The 15,171-nt window shown below is 38.9% G+C and overlaps 1 protein-coding gene across 11 annotated transcripts in view; it reads left to right on the top strand.

Moving 5' to 3' along the window:
* The first annotated feature begins 2,156 nt into the window (after positions 1 to 2,156).
* ECHDC1 (ethylmalonyl-CoA decarboxylase 1) overlaps positions 2,157 to 15,171 on the top strand; it is a 44,870-nt gene continuing 31,855 nt past the window's right edge. For 2 of the 11 annotated variants that reach the window (XM_024758992.1, XM_024758986.1), the window contains exons 1-3: positions 2,341 to 2,579; positions 10,018 to 10,108; positions 14,021 to 14,069. The gene's annotated coding sequence lies outside the window, so the exon portion shown is untranslated. Of the gene's footprint in view, positions 2,229 to 2,318; positions 2,580 to 9,395; positions 10,109 to 14,020; positions 14,070 to 15,171 lie in introns of those variants that run through there. The other 9 variants (XM_024758995.1, XM_024758991.1, XM_024758988.1 and 6 more) reach the window with 8 other exon arrangements.

Raw genomic sequence — 15,171 nt, forward strand, 5'->3', positions numbered from 1 at the left:
CATAGTCATCATGTTATACATTAGATCTCCAGGATTTATTCATCCTATGTAATTTAAATTTTGTACCTTTTGACCAATATCTCCCCATTTTCCCCATCCCCCAGCCCCTTGTAACCAGCTTTCTGATCTCAGTTTCTATGACCTTGGCTTTTTTTCTATGACTTTGGCTTTTTTAGATTTCACAAATAAGTGATATCATAGAGTATTTATCTTTCTCTGACTTATTTCACTTACTGTAATGCCCTCAGGATCCATTCATATTGTAGCAAATGGCAGGACTTCCCTTCTTTCTTATGGCTGAATAATATTCCTTTATATATATATATATACATACATATACATATGGCCATCAGATATAGATATTGCTATAGATAGACTATATCAATTTATATTTTTAGAATATACTCAAATATTAGCAGTTATCTCTGTGAATGGGACTAGAGAAGGTTTTTGTTGTTCTTTAAATTTTTCATATGTGCACAGTAACATTATATTCCTATAGAAAAAACATTTTTTTCTAATGCCAACAGAGAATTACACTCTTTTAAAAATAGACGGGAGGGAATATCTCTTACTATCTAGGAAGTGAGGAAGTGTCGGAAAGAGAGAGGGAGAGGGGAAAGGCATGGAAGAGACAGAGGAGAGAAGAAAATTGCAAAGAAACAGAAGTTATAGTCACTTGATGCTTTTCATATTTGATAAAAATATCTCCTTTTATCTCTCAATTGGGTTTTTCTTGGACATCCAAACTCTTTAGAAAGGGATGAATGGTGACCTATCCAGATATAAAGTTGGGTCATAATACTTTTTAAGGTCCAAAAAGTCTTTTGGAAATGTTATAAAAATGCAGAAAAAAATTGCGACAGAAAATTTTATGTGCCTCAAGACTGAAAGCTATTTTGAGCCAATCTCTCAGAAGAGTAGATACTGAAAAGTCTTGACTGTAGAACATGAGATGGAGTAAAAGGAAGAAACGCAGTTTAACAGCAAGTCAAGCAAAGGAGGGGAAGAATAACTGGATATGTATTTTATGGAAACTCAAATGATTAAAGAAATGGCCATCCAATATTTGCAGATTGAGCCAGCAGTTAGACTAGGCACCGACATGCTAATATTACAGCACATTAACTTTGTAGTTCGGCACAACGGTTATTGTAGTAAAAGGTATTTTTACACTAAGTTGTATGTAAATGTACACTGAAATGCTATTCATACAGATGGGCGACCAGAACACTACTGGAAAATAAAAAAAAATGTGAAAGACTAGCTCTTGGAATAGAAAACTTTTTCTATAGGATATGGGAAGCAAGTATCAGATATCCTGGTCTCAGCCCTCCCAGCTCCCACCTTCCTGTCCTCTCAGGACACTTAAATACATAAATACTTTTTGTGGTTTAGCCTCATAGTAGATTCCAATTTATCAAGGCTAATTACAAATGTACACGTGTGTGTGTGTGTGTGTGTGTGTGTGTGTGTGTGTGTGCAGGGGGTGTGAGGGAATTTCAACATGAAATTCAAGTAAATATCAATAGAATTCGTTATTTAGGCCCACTGCCTACCACCACTGACACGTCATTGCAGATTCCCATCTACTCTAACTATATAGCTGTGGGTGAAGAGGCACTTCTGTGGGTGAAGTGCGATTAGAGAAAAGAAATACTGGCCTATCAGCGTATTAGTCACTGTACTTAAATGCATAACTGTCATCTTCTGTGCTACCTTCCATGAATCTTCACTAGTTGCCAAACTTGTTCCCCTTCCTCCAAACTCCTGAGCACCTTTTCAGCTGCCTTCCAGCGCACTTCGGATTGGCAAATAATTTTAAGCTTGTTGAGCGTTACAATGACGCTATTACACGCGGTGCATATGCTATCTGGCAAAAACAAAAAACACAAAAATGCCTTCTCTCCACTCAATAACACAGATGACATGTGTAAGAAGGCACAGCCTAGATAACTTCCTCTCCCCTCCCGTTTCGAAATTCTCCTAAACTGGTCCTTCTCCTTCACTCTTTCCACGTTTACACAGGAGCCTGAAACAGCGCAGGACTTCGGGGCTTCTGGGCACCAGCCCCGGCCCTGCGTCGCGAAGTTCGGCAGATAGGAGCCCGCTCTCAAGGGCTCGCTCACGACACGAGCACCCGGCCAACAACGGGGGCTTCTGGGTCTGGGATGCCCGCCCTGGAGCGGCACAGGGTCGCCGGGAGAAAGAGCCGACGCGTAAGATAGGTAACGGGCTATGGAGGATCGGAGAGCAGCGGGCGTTGTGGAGTCGGGGGCGGGGAAACGGAAGAGGATCTGGGCGGACCGGAAGGGGGGCGCGGCGGGGCGGAAGGGGAAGTCGGCGCTTCTGGGAGCTGCGGGACCTTGTGGCCGTAGGGGCTTCACTTTAAGTAAGTACCGTCTAGGAGAGGGCCCTAGCTGTCTCTGCGTAACGGACTTTAGTGTTTCTCCACAGGGATTCCAGACGGCGACCCGCGGGGGTTCGGCGGCGCGGTCCGTGTGAAGCCGCCCCGCAGGCCCGCTGCCCTCTGCTGGGCGTGGGGACGCAGCGCACAGCGACGCAGAGCCCTTTGCCAGGTGAGGGGAGGGTGATAGGAAAAGACGAGTCGAACTTTCCTGGGAGAGTGGAGAAAAAGCTGACATAAACGTTTTCAAAAGAATAGGGAGACCTGATTTCAGTGCACTAATTTAAATGCTGAATACTTTCCAGGCCCTCTTCTCAGCAGTGTTAAAAAAAAAAACCGACTAAAGAAAATAATTTAGGTGATACAGTTTAAGTTCACATTGACGTGAAGTGGGCAGTCTCCTTTTGGAGACATGCAAAATAAGGTGGAAGGCATGAAGCTTTTAATATAAAAGTAAAACAGCCGTTTATTTTACCAGCAAAATGGGCTTATTTGGGAATAGCAGAGGAATTGCAATTCGAGACAAGCGAACTATAGGAAAAGCCATAGATAAGTTCAGCAAACAAAGGAGAGGCCCATTCTGTTACAGAGAAAAAGGAGGAAGTTGGGAGGGGTTGTTCTGAAGGAAGTCCCCTGGTAGAAAGTGAGAGTTCAGGTGGTGATGGTTCCTCCTAGGCAAAGTTGCTGGGTGAACAGGAAATCTTCCCTCCTAGTAGGTCTGTGAATGATGCTTTCCTGTTGGAGTATGTAATTAACGGGAGTAGTTGATGCTTCCTGTGGTAGTGTGTGAGGGTTCCCCCTTCTGGACTCCCAGCTATTTTAAATGAGGTTTCTTCTATTCAGTTTGACATTTTCTGTTTTTCTCTGAAAGCATCGCTGATCAAGAGTCAGGTTTTCCATCTTCAGTGGCCTTTGTCCCTTGGTGCCAGGACTTTTCCTGGGTGTTGTGTCCCACCTTAAAGGAAAAGTGCACAGTTGGAAACGACTGAGGTCATGTTCAAGTAACAAGGAGGAGTAGGAGGGAGAAATCTCAGGCACTTACCATCTAAAGTCTGTGTCTTCTTAAGGTCATAAGCGTTGCAGACCATTCTGATCATTTTGAAATGTTGAGCCAGCATTACCTGTTGGACACATCAGTTTTACAAAGGTGTTACAGGAAACAAAATACAGAACTTAAAATAGTTATACAAACCGGAATTAAAAGTAACATAACTCCAGGGCTTCCCTGGTGGTACAGTGGTTGAGAGTCCGCCTGCCGATGCAGGGGACGTGGGTTCGTGTCCCGGTCCGGGAAGATCCCGCATGCGGCGGAGCGGCTGGGCCCGTGAGCCATGGCCGCTGAGCCTGTGCGTCCGGAGCCTGTGCTCCGCAACGGGAGAGGCCACAGCAGTGAGAGGCCCGCATACAGCAAAAAAAAAAAAAAAAAAAGTAACATAACTCCAAATTTTATGATGGTCTAAACTAGGACCTTAGGCCTGCGGGTAGCCAGCTGAACAAATCATGGAGGGTCAGGTGAGACTTGTTGCAACCAGTGCTCTTTCTCCTCAATTCTTCTATGCAGTTGAGTTTCTGCTGCTCTAATCATGTTTTCTTTGGCACTTACTCAGACCTGAGGGAAAAAAGGCCCTTCCTGCAGAGGCAGACGTGGAGTCATGTATGCCTCCTGGAAGTTCCCACTCAAGGTGGCCATGAAGGTTTAGTAAAATGGATCAATGGGAGGCTTCTGTTTTGTATTGAAGAGAAAATGGAACAGTGAATACAGCAACAGCACAAACTGAAAGAATTAACTGAGCATGTTGGGAAGACAGGGCAGGAATAAGTATGGAGCAATAGCTTATGAGCTCTTTGCAAAAACAGCAGAACTTCAAAGACGTATTAAAATAGTATTGTTATCCCAGAAGAGCTGTTTAGAACCAAGTGTGTTATCCAGTAACAGCCTGTAAGGTTGCAAATTCAAAGACTGTGAATCTAGGTAAGAATCCTGAAACAGTTAATAGTCCAGATGAAAGAAAGACTTCAGTGAATTCTAAACCTTCTAACTCTTAAAAAAAACCCAAAATGCAGGTGAAAAGACTAATTTGTTATGGGGTCGTGATGAGGTAGTTTCTGAAAGGCCATAGTCAAAAGAAGAGGATTTGGGAAATAGAAACAAGGGCATTGTCTTTCTGTGAAAGAGAGAGAGAGTAAAAAAAAAAGCAACAGTGAGAAAAAGGGTATGCAGGCCTGGTCAGTTCATCTTTGGAAAGCTGTATGCCTCCGTTGTCAGCTGCTTCTCTTCCTAGTCATTTCGATTTGGAGGTTTCCAGTGTTTGTGTAGGACCACATGTCAGGTGTGGTCTTCTCTAGCTGTGAGATGTGTACTCAAGGTTCGAGCCCCTGAAGTTTGGCTGCCTTCTAGGTAGTGAGGAGGACCTGGTGTAGTCCCTTCCAAGAGGATTCAAGGCAGTCTTTGTTCTTACTGATTTCAAATCAGAAGAGTGGAAGAAAATTGAAAACATTAGTCTGGAGAGGAGTAGCCAGACATTATTGGAGACTAGAAGAATTTAGGATCCAATCCAGTGTGCAGGTATATGACAAAACCTTGGAGATAATTGATAGGACTAGAACTTAATAGCTACGTAAGTGCAAACATGATTTTTCTCTCTATGATTGTCCTCACTTTTATCAAAGATAATCATAGTAAAACTAATTTGTTGGTATTAAACTTGGTTTGATTATTTACATAAATGCAGCAAGAATGGTGATTGACCATATAAGCTCTTTTTCAAAATTGTTTTGCTGGAATCTTGTAAGCAAGGTACCAGGCTGATCTATTCATTATTTTTGAGAAGTTCCTTAAAGCTGTCTGGTCATATCTGTCTATGTACGTCTTTCTTGAATATGATAATCCAGCCAAAGCCTTGGTAATATAGCCAATATTTCCAGTTGTGTCTTGTTATGAGGAGAACAGATTCTCATTGAATTTATGCAAGTACACATATTGTCATGAAAAACATACTTAAGTTTTTGAATTCTGGAGGGATCAGGACGGGAGAAAAAAAATATTTTAACCTTTGTTACAAAGATACGTTTTCTTTTTTTTTTTTTTTTTAATGGGGTACACGGGCCTCTCACTGCTGTGGCCGCTCCCGTTGTGGAGTACAGGCTCCGGACGCGCAGGCTCAGCGGCCATGGCTCACAGGCCCAGCCGCTCCGCGGCACGTGGGATCTCTTCCCAGACCGGGACACGAACCCGTGTCCCCTGCATCGGCAGGCGGACTCTCAACCACTGCGCCACCAGCGAAGCCCAAAGATACATTTTCTTAAAGGAGAGGAAGAAAAAGGTCCTTTAAAACTAGTTCTGTGTAATAGCTTACAGCTATCTAACACCTGCCTTCTAGAGTATTTGTCAGGATCTTTTCTGCGATGAAAGGTACTAGAAATGATATTTGCAAAAGCACCAGAGTAAGGCAACAACTGTCTATGACTGACAAAAGACTTAAAAATAGTAATGATTAAAGATCTGATGAAGGTTCATTATGATGTAGTTGACAAGTCAATTTGGTTATTTCTGTGACTACATCTTTAAAATCATGGCTGATAACATTATGCCAGGACACATCAGAATCATAGGAATTTTCATACAATCTCTAGAACATCTAATAACATTCACGTATACAACATAACCTAAGAAAGTTTATCATCATTTATTTGACAAAGCTTCCCATATAATCTGACATATCAGATAAACCTGATTAACATCTCCCTTTTTATAAGAAGAGAGAACAAGTCTCTGGAGATTCCCAAAGTTATTTTCAGGTCAAAACAACTTAATTTAGAGTTTGATTTTGGGGAAGTGTTTCAAAAATATCAAAAGGTTTTGGACATTTGACCAAATAAGATTACTGAAGATTACAAAACACCAAGTATCTATTTAATCAAAATGACAAAAAGATTTCAAAAGACAAATAGAGAAGGTTACATAGCTGCAAAACAAAAAAAACCAAACCCTTAGCTCTTCTTTATAAAAAAGACAGCTTTTTAGAAAAGCACAGGAAATAATTTTGATAAAACACAAAAAAGTAAGGAAAAACCTTTCACAATCTCTTATCAGGAGCAGACCAATAGCCCAAGCAAACTATGTCCTTTTAGCAGCTGAAAGAAAATTAAGTTCCAGTTTTACATAAGTACACTATTGATATTAAAGCTTACTTTTAAAACCCTTATAGCAAGTATATTTAATCTTATCCTACTTTATTGCATATAAAATTTCTTTCAAAAGATTCTTGTTTCACAAACCCTTCTACAGTTTTCTATTTACATTCAGATTTTGTCTTATCCTTTCCTTTTTATTCTGGCAACTATTTTACTTTAGGACAAAACTACTTCCTTTGCATACAGCAATGTTTTCCTTATCATTTCTAGTAGCTTTAATCATATTTATTAATCAGAATATATAACCCTTAGAAACTTTGATTTCTAGTGAAAACTAAGAAGTAAACAATTTTAGACTAGCAAATTTATAAATGTATTTTCTAGTTTCCAAAGGTATATGCCATTTTAAATAGTACAGTCTTTCAGTGTGACACAAGACGTGGTTACTAAAAGACAAAAATTTATCTTTGGTTTCTCTAAAATAGAAAGCCAAAAGCAATAGATCTGTGTTCAGTAATTAATGTTCTAGTAATTTATCATGTTTGGAGAATGATCCAGACATTCAATAAAGATTTGAGTATGCTATTTTTTTTAAGGACACATATCATAAAACATAATTGTTGTACCTAAAAACTCTTACCCCATTTTCATCTATCTGAATTATTTGTTCCCAACATTTATGTTTAAATTACTCACAAAAATTTTATGAGACATTAGACAAAGTCAGCCATCAACTCAAGCAAATTTTTTTTCTAACAAACTTGCAACAGAGATAACATGAACTTATTTGACTAGTAAACCCAAGTAGAATAAAAGTATTATATTTAATGCTGATAACTCTGAAGACATGCCTGTCAATTAGACTAACAAATTTAAACTAGCTTTAATGCCAGATATTTTCCCAGATCACATGAACCACAAAAGCATCTGTTTGAGTTTCTCTTATATTTCTGATAATTTAATTTATATAAGTACTTAATATTTTTAGGCCAGTTAAATAGAACTTTTTATAAATTAATTTTGGCAATACCATCTGGAGGTATAAAAAGAACACATATCTATAACACATATATGGACGCACATATCATACATACAGACACAGAGATCTTATAGCCTGGTACAAAACTCAAAGAGAATATTTGGATCCAAATTGTATTTCTGGCAGATGGACTAAGTTAACCTGTTTAATTGCGTACTGTAAGGATCCTCTTAGAGCTGTCATTTTGGAGTCCTCTTGTCTTTTTAGAAATTTCTGCATACCTATTAAAGAATGCATTCCACTGTCCTCGAGATCAGGTGTCCTAAATATTGAACGTGGGTTTGAGCAAACTGCAGTTTTTCTTGGAGACATTACATCCCCTTAAGGTCAAACATTTTAACAGGTGGATGCTGTTTTTCTGTGAAGAAATTTGAGAAGGGGGGCAGAGAAACAGATTATCTACATAGTATAACAAAGTAGAGAATAGAAGAGTTTATCGAAAATTTTGATCTCAGTAGGAATGGATGTCAGTAGCTTGTAGGGATTAGGAACAATAGGGTACTGAGGGATAACGGTGTTATTTATTGTTCAGAGGTTCTGGACAAAGCTCCATCCCTGCCCTCGGGTTTTCTCACAGGTAAATTAGGGGTATTACAAGGAATGAGTTTATTGCTTTGAAGGCTTATTATTTTTTTTTAACATCTTTATTGGGGTATAATTGCTTTACAATGGTGTGTTAGTTTCTGCTTTATAACAAAGTGAATCAGTTATACATATACATATATTCCCATATGTCTTCCCTCTTGCGTCTCCCTCCCTCCCACCCTCCCTATCCCACCCCTCTAGGTGGTCACAACCCCCGAGCTGATCTCCCTGTGCTATGCGGCTGCTTCCCACTAGCTATCTGTTTTACGTTTGGTAGTGTGTATATGTCCATGCCTCTCTCTTGCTTTGTCACAGCTCACCCTTCCCCCTCCCCATATCCTCAAGTCCGTTCTCTAGTAGGTCTGTGTCTTTGTTCCTGTCTTACCCCTAGGTTCTTCATGACATTTTTTTCCTTAGATTCCATATATATGTGTTAGCATACGGTATTTGTCTTTCTCTTTCTGACTTACTTCACTCTGTATGACAGACTCTAGGTCTGTCCACCCCATTACAAATAGCTCAATTTCGTTTCTTTTTATGGCTGATATTCCATTGTATATTGAAGGCTTATTTATCTACTGTCAAATTCTAGAATTATTATTTCCTTTATAGGGAGAAAGAAATCCCAGCATGATACTTTTCTAAAAAGTCTTGGCCTAATAAATGAATAGGGGGCAGAGGAAGTTAAGGAGGGAAGAGTGGGTATCTCTCAAAAGGCCTATAAAAAGGCCTATTGCAGAGACTCCCACTATCTGAACCGTGTTAGTACCCGTCTTGGAGAAGGGAAGGAGGAAGCTGGCACTGGAGGCAGGGCCTGAGACAAAGAAAATTGGAGGAGGGGAAAGAGAGACCTTAGAAGACACGTCTTTCTTTCTTCGTTTGAAACGTGCATGAGGTAGGACTGCAATTTTTAAATATAATACTGTCCAGAGTCCCTGAAAGGGCAGGGGGCGAACTCCAACATGTAGCTTACTGGGATCCCATTTCTCAGGGTTTTTTTGTTTGTTTTTTTAATTTATTTAATTAATTAATTTATTTATTTTTATTTTTGGCTGTGTTGGGTCTTCGTTTCTGTACGAGGGCTTTCTCTAGTTGCGGCAAGCAGGGGCCACTCTTCTTCGCAGTGCGCAGGCCTCTCACTATCCCGGCCTCTCTTGTTGCAGAGCACAGGCTCCAGATGCGCAGGCTCAGTAGTTGTGGCTCACGGGCCTAGCTGCTCCGCGGCATGTGGGATCTTCCCAGACCAGGGATCGAACCTGTGTCCCCTGCATTGGCAGGTAGATTCTCAACCACTGCGCCACCAGGGAAGCCCTTCTCAGGTTTTTTTCCTAGAGCAAAAGAAAATTCCTAAACAGTCTGCAGGTCAAATACCAGCACAGTTCCAGTAGGAACAGCCTGATTCCAAACGAGTTGGGCCAAATGCTGAGTGAGTGCGTGCTCACAGGAAGGATAAAGCCTTTATATAGAAAGTTATTTAATGGAGGTTGTCTAAGTTTTGGTTTGCTGATGTGGCACCCATGGCAGGAACAGCTCTATTTTGGGCCTAGCAATTGATTTCAACAGTAGGTAATGTTCCCTGGGAACTCTGTAATTGTCCTTCTCACTACCTGTATTAAATTATCTTGCTTAAGTAAAATTTGCATCCTTCGTTTCATGCAGCCAACTTTTCAACAACAACAAAAATGACTAACTCATTTTTGGTAAATGTTCTTTCATTCTAGAATTCTTTTGAGCCTCATTAATCCTTTTAACGCTACACACACATATAACTGCGAAATCTGCTGGGGGAGGAAGGAGCGTGGTAATAAAACAGAACATCTTTTCTTGATATTTTATTGGTCTGATCTGAAAGGTGAGCAGATCTCCATTAGTTGGGGCACAGGCAGTGATCAGCATTCCAAGAAGAGAGACCAGCTTGCAAGGAAGAATGGAACCGAAACAGGGTGAGTGGTGGGAATAATAAACAGGGTAGGTAGAGTTGGTTTGTGGACAGCTTCTTAAGCCTTGTATGGCATTATGGATTCTCAGGCATTGTGTGCCAAATTATTACTGGTGAATATTATTTGTCAAGTACTGTACTAGGCACTGCAAATGTCCTCTTGCAACTAAATCTAGTGGGAAGATTTGGTTAAAGAAGTAATTACAGGAAAGCGTGATTGAGGGTTAATAAAGGATATAAATATTGTGAGAACAGATAGTAAAAGTATTTTGTATAGTTTAGAGTATTAAAGGAGATGACTTGGAGTTACTGTGAGGAAGAAAAAAGTGTAATGGGTGGGGGAAGCACATATTCAGAGGCTTGGAATGAAGAGAACACCTGAAGGATTTGAAAAACTGAAAGAAGTTCATGTCGGCTGAGAGGAAGAAGGGTATGTGTAGCACATAATTAAACTTGAAAGGTAGGATAATAAATGACAGCCTAAAAGCAAACTAAAATACGAAAAACAGGTCATATACTGACAGTCTAAAGTAGAATAGTTTTGATTTTTTGTTTACTCCCTGCGTTAAGCTAATTGTTTTCTTACTAAGTATGCGTTTGTGTTTATTGTCTAGATTTAGCAGTTACAGCACATGGTAAAACGGCTTAGCCTTCTAAGAGAACAGCTAGCTTAGATCCTGTGCAGGGAAGGGAGCTATTTGATCACCTTTGAAGAACTTTAACACAAAAGTGGAGAAAGTGAAACCTTTGATCTCAGATGTACACAGGGCTCTCTTCTCTTTTCCTTTTCCCATGGTACGGTTGTAAGCTTGTTCAGCTGGGCTGAATCTGCTTGTGGTAGGACAGCAAAGCATCCTGCAGGATGAGTTTTAAACATACTTTTTGTCCTGAAGAAAATTTATAAAATCAAAAATGCCTCCGAACCTTTTGGTTGCCTCTGATCCTGGGACAAATCCAAAATGCCGATTGCTTAACTACATGCTTATAAAAGACCAGAATCTCAGCCCTTGTTTGTTCACTTATACTTTCAGATAATATAGTAGTTTAATAGTGGTTTACACCTTGTCATCTTCTAAGTACTGAACTATTGTCTAATTTAATCTCTGAGTTTAGAATTGGGATGAAAGTATCCATAATAGGCTATTTCAAATGTCAAGAATTGGATCCCTAAACTTGAGATCAGCAAACCTAATAGGCTTAAGTGCCCTTGAGTTTCTCTGGTACTAGTGTGTGGCACAGACAAGGGGATATGAGGGGAGGAGAGAAAAGAAAGGAGAGTTAGTGGAAGGGGGACAAGAGTGTGGGGGGGAAAAGAAAAAAATATGGAATCAATAGAGAAAAAGGATAATGAGGTTTTTATTATAAGGTTTCCATGGAAAAATCCGCATATCAAAGTTGTCCAATGAGGCAAAAATATTAGTAACATGAATATTTAAATTTGTAATGATTTAAGTATGAGGAGATACAGATCTGATGATATCTATACTAATTGCCCTTGTTTTGGTTATTGGAGGTAGGGAAGTGTGTGAAGACAGAACAGACTCCTTACAATGAAAGAAGATAACGTTTATTGAATCTATTATCCCTTCATAATACTTAAAAATGCTAATTATTTTATAAGCCTTACCCCTTCTTATTTTCTAGTTTAACTCCTTATTCTTTTCCCTAAACAGAATACTATGGAAAACAGGGAAATTTATTTATTTTTTTAAATAGCCATTTAAGTTCTCATCAAGTTTCTTTGGCACAATTCTTTTATACTGAAGTCATGGTCAATGTGGAAGAGACCTCTGCCCCAACTGAATTTTCCGTTGAGTGGTCTCTTCTATATATGACTTATCCCCAGGGGCAAAACATGCATAGAGCATATTCTAGGCAAAAGCAAGCCTGGTCATATTGTGTTTGGCTCTGACCCTCTATGTAGACCTCTCAGTTTTGTGAACTGATCTGGCAGGTGACCTTGAGAGCTTATTTTTCTTAGACTAGAAGCAGGCCTAAGGAACCCTGATCCCTACTGCCTTTAACCTTCTTCAGATGCCTTCCGAAGATAAAGGCAGCCCCTGCTTCCATGTACCACACAAGCTGAAAAAGAAAGGAGAGAGAGAGAGAGAACCCAGTAGAGAGGAAAAGGAGGAAAGGAGGGAGATGAGAACAAAGAAATCCAAAGTGGCAGCAGTGCCAATGGAAACAGTTTCACTCTGTTGCCTTCTACAGAAAGCTGTGGTACTTTGAATGTCGTTGGCTCAAAACCAATAGCATCTTCCTTTGAAGGAGGAGTGGGGAAGGTAGGGCAAAATAGGTCAAGTCATGGGCTCCCCATTTAAATTTGCCACGAACAGTTACTAGGTCTTTTTTAAAATTAATTTTTATTGATTTTGGTTGCACCGGGTCTTAGTTGTGACATGGTCTTAACCTCAGTACTCACTGGGTAAATTGCCTTTCATTCCTAGAAAGTTAGAGAATGTAACAGGCTAGTCCTAACCCTTGTGAGGGAAATCTGGTTATATAGTTAAAGTATGAAGAATACTACTAACCAGACCCTTGTAAAATATGTATTACCAACTACAGACATTATAAATAGGTAGAGCGATGTTTTGTTATCTATCACTTACCATCATTTCTTAAAAAGTGTTAGTATTTTCATTAATGATCCAATAGAGATTGTGTTGTATGCAAACCCAAGTGGTAAACATGAAAAGAAAAAAAATATCAGACCCAAAGCTCTTGTCTGTTTTGTGAAAAGGAGGAGGGGCTCCTAAGCTAGGACTGACGGTGGAGTGGTGGTCCTGGATCAAACTGACCAGGGGCCAGTGAAAAGGAGATCTCCTTCTCTGGCTGGCTGTAATACCCTTAAGCACTTGGAGCTACATATCCTGGACTTGCATTTCCTAGAATTCCAACAATGAAATAAACTTTTTCTATCTGGCAAATAGAGATCTTTTATTTAGTTTGGGAAATGATGGTTAGGTACAGTAATCCCTGTATGGTAATAACCACGTTAGGTATCATTTAGTACCGCAAATATTAAATGTAAAGCTCTGTATGCTAAAGCCATGAATAAGATGTGGTCCCTACCCATAAGAGTTTTTGAATTTACTGGAGGCAGGAGCTTCATCTCTAATTCTTTCTTATCTGGTTTCTGGTTGTACATCAATTTTTAAGAAATATCATTACCTTTAATAAGGACACTTGCTCAGTTGTCAGACCTGCCAGAACCTTCAGACACTTATGTGGCCACCAATGGCAATATTTGTGTTCTTTATTAAATATCTTCTATGCAAAAAACAGAGTACTTAGAAAACTAGTCTTGAAATTGGCAGTTTAGAAGGTTGGGAGAGATTACTGGCAAAGGTAGAGACCATCCCCTCTAAATTGGGAATGATATCCTTCAGTTAAAAAAATGTTTATTGAGAAATGTAGCATACATGCATATAGTGAAAAGAGCATAAGAAGAGTTTAAAGAAAGGCAACAACAAAAAGAAATACCTGTGTATCCATTACTTAGGTTAAGAACTACAACACATTCATTCTGAAACCTAACTTTTTCAAAAGTATGTTAGGTTAGCTTTCTTCATTCTTCATGTCTACATTTATTTTCATTCTGGCTAACTGTAATACAACCTGATTTCAAAGTAAGTAAATGAAAGCCATCTTTTATAGAAGTAATACATGAATATTAGTGTCGCACAGTTTCATATAACCTCATAAATGTTTTGATTTCATCCGATAGCCTTTATGTAAAGTATGTTCTTGTCTATTCAAAAGACTTGTGATTCTAGGCAGCTATTTAGTTACCTAAAATACTGTCTCAAGTTTTAAAGGTTTTTATAAATTGATAATTTGTTTTAAAAAATTACATGTATTTATTTGGAGAAAAAGCAGAGTGAGAACTTCAAGAGCTTTCCTGTTGTTTCAGAATTTGACAGTAAGCAGGTCACTCTCTAGAGGAAAAGCTTCACATAAAGGTAAGCTTTCATTACTTGTAAAATGGAAATGTGGGCCCTGTTTTCTGTTTGTCTGTTTTCTAGATTTTTTTTGGGGGGGTAGTGGGACTATGTAATTTTCATTCTAAGAGATTAGTGCTAACGTAATCAGGTGAAGAACTGATACTCTGGAAATATGTAAGATGAAAGTGTTTTGAAAGTAGAGCCCTCTGCCAATATTTTGGCCACAAGACACTGCAAGAAAAGAGCTGATCTGAGTTTACTTTTTTCTTTGGTTACTCCCCAGCAGAACTAGGATGTTGCTTGATTTTTGTTCTACTTCTGCTTAGAATGTTAAAACTTGGAAAGAATGAAGGGAAATAAAGTATAATCCCATGCACTGATTTAATGTCTTTGGATCCATTTCTGCCTATAGAAAATTCTTAGACTTCGTGATAAAAGTTTATTGGTGAAGAGAAAAAAATCCTTTTATGAAGTTATGGCTATATTTTAAATTTGATGCAGGTCTCTAATAGAGCTTAATAAAATGAGGGATTTTGTTCTATTTTCAACTAGAGAGTTGAACATTATTGCTGAGTGTGTATGTATTTTGTTTCTTTGATAAAACTAAAAATACTTTTTTTTTCTCTCTGAAATAGCTAGTTAGCAAAGGGGAGATCACTAAATAGGAACTCAATAAATACCAATTGAATTGTTAACAATTATATCTTACCAAATGCTCTTATCATATGCATGTATGTTTATATACTAGGATCCCAGTCCTTTGAACTTCTTGGCTATAAAAACCTATATACACATGGTGTAATTTACTTAATGGCTTTTATGCAAAGAAACTATTCAACCATTTTTTATTCTTAGAATGAAGCTATTTACTTGAAATAATCCAAGAAAGAATACTGTCCTGTTTTAAAAGATTTATCTTAATTGCTAATCTAGTTATTATGTATGTTTTTTGCAATTTGTCTTTTAAAAAGCAAGGAAGGCTTCCAAACTCATTTTGAATGATATATTTTGACCTATTTTTCCCACAGACTTTGATCACTGAACTTGAATCTAGGGATAGTGAAAGGGGAGATGAAAAAGAAGGAACAGTGGTTGGGGATGAGAGGGCTTTCTTGCACAT

Source organism: Neophocaena asiaeorientalis, unplaced genomic scaffold (genome assembly GCF_003031525.2).
Source record: "Neophocaena asiaeorientalis asiaeorientalis breed wild unplaced genomic scaffold, Neophocaena_asiaeorientalis_V1.1 scaffold5, whole genome shotgun sequence".
Taxonomy (NCBI): Eukaryota; Metazoa; Chordata; class Mammalia; order Artiodactyla; family Phocoenidae; genus Neophocaena; species Neophocaena asiaeorientalis.